This window comes from Echinops telfairi, unplaced genomic scaffold (assembly GCF_000313985.2).
Source record: "Echinops telfairi isolate 266 unplaced genomic scaffold, ASM31398v2 ScPeMD7_7467;HRSCAF=8505_1, whole genome shotgun sequence".
Classification (NCBI taxonomy): Eukaryota; Metazoa; Chordata; class Mammalia; order Afrosoricida; family Tenrecidae; genus Echinops; species Echinops telfairi.
In genome coordinates this window covers 24,612,433-24,619,140 of record NW_022111368.1, presented here as the reverse complement: position 1 = coordinate 24,619,140, position 6,708 = coordinate 24,612,433, and positions in this window count along the sequence as shown.

The window sequence follows — 6,708 nt, the reverse complement described above, 5'->3', positions numbered from 1 at the left end:
TAATTTAGGTAGTACCAATTATCTAGTTTATCTTCTGTTATTTGTTTGTTATTTATGTTTGATAGTGTATTTATATCATAAATTAAGACTCCTAGATCTTGCCATCCTCACTTCTTAAGGAGCATTCTGACTGCACTGCTTCTAAGACAGGTTTGTTTTTTGTTTGTTCAAGGTAATTTCAATACCCTGTCCCATAATTAAAATACATCAATTCCTTTACAGTCTTCCTTACTCATTATCCAACTTTTGCATGGATATGAGGTGATTAAAAATACCATGGCTTAGGTCAGGTGCACCTTATTCTTCAAAGTTATATTATAAATGAATACATCATTTATGGTACATAAATGGCTGAATTACAGTCAATACGATGTATACAAAAGTGATCTAGGCTACGCCCAGAGTTGCCCTTTCAGAACATGCCATGTGATCTTGCAATTTTCTTCTGGTACTATGCTATGTGCTGTAGAAGGCAGGCACACAAAATGGAAGCAACTATTATCCCTTAGTTAAGACTTGGGGGAGTGTTGTGTGACCTGCATGGGGCGACATAAGCAAGGAGTAAACATTCATCATGTTAGGCCATGGATAGTTCAGGACATATGTGTCACTTCACCTAGCCTAATCTGCTTCGTTATGCCTTCTATTGCAGTGATGATAATACTGAACTGAGAGACAGGAGATGTAAGTTCTATGAGGTTGAGCTATAAGAAATTGCTGATAGTGAATTCTTTGGGATCTTCAAGGTAGCAGTTCTTAAGATTCACCCTACCAGTTCTACCTCTATGGAAAGGTAGATATGTTAAATATCATCTTTATCTCATTTTTCTTATCTATAAACACCAGACCTAAAGACAGACATAGAACATACCACCCCAAAACATTAGAATACACCTTCGCAAGCACAACCAGCACATTCTCTCGAAAAGACTGTGTGCTAGGCCCATGAAACCAAACTCAATAGATTTTAAATGATTGAAATCATATGAAGTATATTCTCTAATCACAGGGAGCTAAATTAAAAATCAACATCCAAAGGACATTTGAGAAATTTACAAACATATGAAGATTAAAACGCACTTAAGATCAAAGAGTTCAAGAAGAAATGAAATTCAAAAATACTTTGAGATGAATGAAACAAGCACATTATGCAACAAATAGATGATATAGTAAAAAAACAAACGACAACAAAAAAGCACTCCAAAATGTATGGCTACAAATTCCATATTAAAAGAGAGAAATATTTCTTTTAACTTTTAACCTTAGGAAGCATGAAAAAGAAGAGCAAATGAAACTTAAAGCAAGCAGGAGGAGCGAAATAAAGAGTAGCATCCTCATGAAAGCAGCAGTCAAGAGGTCAAATGATGCATTGCACTGGGTACCTATGCTGTGTGCAAAGTGGTGAAGTGTTGAAGTGTTACTTTGAAAACTGAGGCGCAACTTCCCAAGCCAGGGTCTTTCAGTTGCCTCATATACGTGTGAAAGTTGGACACGATTAGAAAGGCCAAACATTTGATGCATTTAAATTATAGTGCGGACAAAGAATGTTCCAAGTACCATTATCTGCCAAAAGAACCAACAGCTATATTTGTTGTGAAGAAATACAACCAGAATGTTTATTAGATGGTGAGATGATGAGACTTTGGGCATGCCATCAGGAGAGATTTGTCCCTGGAAAAGGACATCAAGCTTGGTAAAGTGGAGGGCCAGGGGAAAAGATAAAGACTCTCAACAAGATGGATTGACACAGTAGCTGCAACAATAGGCTCAAACATAAGAACAACTGTGAGGATGGTGCAGCACCTGGCTGTGTTTCATTCTGTTGTACATAAAATTGCTATGAGCCTGAACCATCTCCACATTCTTAACAACAGCAGCAGAGTGGAAAAAAGTGAAAGAGATAATAGAAAAACAGTAGAGAAGATCAATGAAATCCAAAATTGGTTCTTTGAAAAGATCAAGATAATAAATAAGCCTTTAATAAACCTGACCAATAAGAAAGAAGGAAGTCTCTAGTAACTATATTCAGGAATGAAAGCAAGGACATTGCCAACTTCACAAAAATAAAAATGATTATAAAGGAATACTATGAACAGTTGTATGGCAATAAATTCGACAACCTAGATGAAATGCTTTTAGTTGTAGAGTAGCTAAGGCACCTGGAAGATATGGTAAAGTCAAAGCTGAACAGAAAATTTCAAAAGACAGCTCGAGAAGATAAAGTAAAATATGATAATGAAATGTTCAAAGACCTAGAGGTAGAAAACCAGGGAGGAAGAACACACTCAATAGATCTTAAACTGAAAGAACTCAAGAAAAATCTAAAGCTTTGCCTGGCAATTTGGAAAGATTCTATGGGCAAAATATTGAATGATGCAGGAAGCAGTGAAAGAAGATAGAAAGAATACAGAGTCACTCTACCAAAATGAACTAGTCAATATTCCACCACCTCAAGAGGTAGCATCTGAGCAAGAACCAATGGTATTGAAGGAAGAAATTCAAAGTACTGAACTGAAAGCAATGGTACTGAAGGGAAAAGTTTCAGCTGCATTGAAAGCATTAGCCCAAAGCAAGGCTCCAGGAATTGCTAGAATACCCATTGAAATGTTTCACCCAGCTGATAAAGCGCTGGAAGCACTTACTCATCCATTCCCAGAAATTTGGAACACAATTATTTGGTCAACTGACAGGAAGAGATCTGTATTTGTACCTAGTCTAAAGAAAATTGACCCATAAGAGTGCTCAAATTATTTAATTTTATCAAATATTTAAAGAATTATACCAGTCTTTCACCGATCACCTTCCCTGCTGTTTTTTTAAAAATTGTTTTATTGTGAATTAAGTGATGGTTTACATATCAGATAATCACATTTTACATTAACAACTTATTAAAACTCCCACAGGCTTATTCTGTCCTCCCCCATTTTTTTCATTTCCCTTTTGCAGAATATTATTTTCCTCTTCTCTCAAGTTAACACCTGTTTACACTCTAGCCTTTTGCTCCAGCTTCCTCCCTTCTCCTCCTATCCTGGGGAAACCACCAAAGTCCATTTCTTTCATCTTGTCTTACTTTCCTCTAGTTCCTAAATGTTTCCTCCCCGCTCCCACTACCATGACTGGAATTCGACCTTGCAAGTCTGGCTAGACCAGAGGATGTACACTGGTACAGATAGGAACTGAAAATCCAGGGAATCCAGGGCGGATGAGCCCTACAGGACCAGTGGTGTGAGTGGCGATACAGGGAGGGTAGAGGGAGAGTGGGTAGGAAAGAGGGAACCGATTACAGGGAACTATACGTGACCTCCTCCCTGGGGGACAGACACCCGAAAAGTGGGTGAAGGGAGACGTCGGACAGGGCAAGATATGACAAAATACCAATTTATAAACTATCAAGGGCTCATGAGGGAGGGGGGAGCCGGGAGGGAGGGGGAAAATGAGGACCTAATGCCGGGGGTTTAAGTGGAGAGGAAATGTTTTGAGAATGATGAGGGCAATGAATGTACAAATGCGCTTTACACAATTGATGTATGTATGGATTGTGATAAGAGTTGTATGAGCCCCTAATAAAATGATTAAAAAAAGAAAAAGAAAAAAGAAGCTGGGATATTCAAACAACTATCCTACCAGTGAGGCCTGCCTAGAAAGCCCTCCCACCGAGAGTGGTAGGTATCCAATAGGAAGCTGTGGGTGTGTAAGGGATAGATGGGCAGTGATGGGATTCGAGAAGGCTTGATTTTACAGTAGTCATCTGCTGAGGGTGGGTTTGAACTGTCAACACTTCAGTTAGCAGGCAAGTGCCTTAACATTGTGCCACCAGGGCTCCTTATGGCATAAAGATAGACATAGACCAATGTAATAGAATTGAGAGTTCAGAAATATACCTTCACATTTATATACAGTTGGTTTCTGACAAGGCAGCTGAGATAATTAAATGATGCAATAGCCTTTTCAACAACCTGTGCAAGAAAACTGGATATCCATATGCAAAATAATGAATGCATTAATTGTGATAAGAGTTGTACAAGCCCCCAATAAAATGACTTTTTTAAAACATACAAAAAATAAATAAATAATGAATTGGACACCTACTTCATACCATACACAAAAAGTCACCCAAAACGGATCATAAAACTAACTGCAATAGCTAAAACTATAACACTCTTAAGATAAAACATTTTAATTAAAAAACATAGATATTTGACACTTGGGTTAGGCAATAGTTTCTTAGACCTGACACTCTAAATATGTTACAAAAGAATAAAAAGGTTTTAATTTAAGCTAAACCATTGTGCTTCAAAGATATCACTAATAAAATTAAAGCACAGTCTTTATATGGAAGGAAATATTTGAAAGGCATACATCTTATAAAGGACTTGTTTCTACAATATACACAGAATTATTACAATTTAATAATGAAAAGATAAATAATAAAAATAGTCAAAAGTACTGCATAGACATTTTTCCAAATATGTACAACTAGCTGATCTGTACATGAAAACATGCTCAGTACCATTAATTAGAGATATCAAAATAATAATGAGATAACATTTATACCCACTATGATAACTATAATTTTAAAAAAAATCAATGAAAAATATTGGCAAGGCTGTGGAGACATTGATTCCTCATACACTACTGGCAAGAATGTAAAATGATGCAGCCATCACGGAAAACTTTTTTGGAAGTTTCTTAAACTGTTAAGTAGTTCCATATTACCCACCAATTTCACTCCTAGGCACATACCCAAGAGATGTGGAAATGTGTGTACAGAAACACTCATAACTGAGATATCTATAAAATAGCGGATGAATAAGCATTGCAGTTCACTGCATCATTTGTATGGATCTAATGAATAAAATAGTGGGTAGAAAGAATGATCAGCTATCAATTGTTAGGTGCCAATGAGTCAAATCTGACCGACAGCGACCCCATGCACAACAGAAGGAAACGCTGCCCAGTCCGACACCATCTTCATCACTGTTCCTGTGCTCGGGCCCATTGCTGCCCGCCCTGTGCCACTCCATCTCGTTGAGGGCCCTCCTCTCTCCTGCCATGCCGCTGCCAGATATGATGTGCTGTTTCTTCACAGACTAGTCTCTCCTGACAACATGTCCAAATTTCTATTCTGCCCTGGCTGTGCAGTTTGGTAAATCATTTAGTTTATGGCCTAAATTAAAATCTGTCTGCTATTTGAAAAGCTGCAAATGTTCCCCTTCAGCTCTAATACCCTATTCTATGGAAGCTAGACCTGGATCTATGCAAAGTCACTGTAAAGAACAGAAATTCATACCTAAGCTTAAGACCTGTATCACCACTTGTCTGTCACTGGAACTGTGGTGGCTTCAAGTATAAGCATTGAAATGAGTGTACAAAGTATGAAGCTAGAAACATTAGAAATCATAAAAATAGGCATGCAGATAGACATACTAGGCATTAGTGAGTTATAATAGCCTGACATTGGCCATTTGAGTTGGGCAATCATAGAGTTGACTATGCCAGGAGTAACAACTTCAGGAGAAATGGCATTGCATTCATAGAACATTTCAAGATCTGTCTAGAAGAACAATCAAGGCTGCCTGTGATAAGACAATATCTATAAGCCAACACGGAATTTCAATTAATACAACTAATACTCAAATTTAAACACCAACCACTAAAGCTAGTGATGAAAAATTGAAGATTTCCACCAACTTCTTCCATCTGAATTGGTCAAGATTACATTGATAACTGTTGACAACAGGAATTTGAAAGTTGGAAAATATGTTCTTGGTGATAGAAATGAAGCTGGAGATCCCAAGCTATAAATTTGCAAGACCAACAATTTCTTCATTCAAATACTTTTTTAAAATACCAAACAGTGACTGTACACATGGACCTCACCAGATGGAATACAGCAGAATCAGATTTACTACATCTATGGGAACAGATGATAAAGAAACTCAATTTCATCAGTCAAAATGAGGCCAGGGGCTGTCTGTGGAATGGGTCATTAATTGCTCATATGCAAGTTCTGATTGCAATTTTAAAAATGAAAACAAGACCACAAAAGCTAAAATACAAACTTGATTATATCCCACCCAAATTTAGAGAACATCTGAATGACAGATGTGACATGTATTGAACACTAATGTTCCAAGACTATTGAGTCATGAGATGACATAAAGAATACAATGCAAGAAGAAAGCAAAACATTATTCAAAAGACAAGAAACGACAAAATCAATGTCAGAAGAGACGCAGAAACTTGCTTTTGAACATAGATTAGCTAAAGCAAATGGAAGAAATCATGATGCAAGGAATGTTTCAAAGGGCATCTTAAGAAGACTAAAGTTTTATAATGGAACGTGCAAAATCCTGGTGTACGAAAAGCCCAATAAGCAAAACTGGATCAATATACAACATCATAATAAAAGAAGGAATAGGAATTGTCAAGGAGTTCAATGCAAATTATGTACTGCATTGGTCAAATCAGTTGCATGAGACTTCTTTGAAGTGTTAAAGAGTAAGATGTCACTCTGAGCAAAGTTGGACAGTGAATAAAGAAGACCACAGTAAAATTGATGCACTTGAATTATGGTGTTAGTTAGCAGAGTTTTTAAAGTCCCAGAGGAACAAATCAATCTGTCTTGAAAGAAGTACAAGAATGCTCCTTAGAAGCAAGGTTGGTGAGATCTTCCTCACATATGTTCAGCATATTATCTGGGGAGAA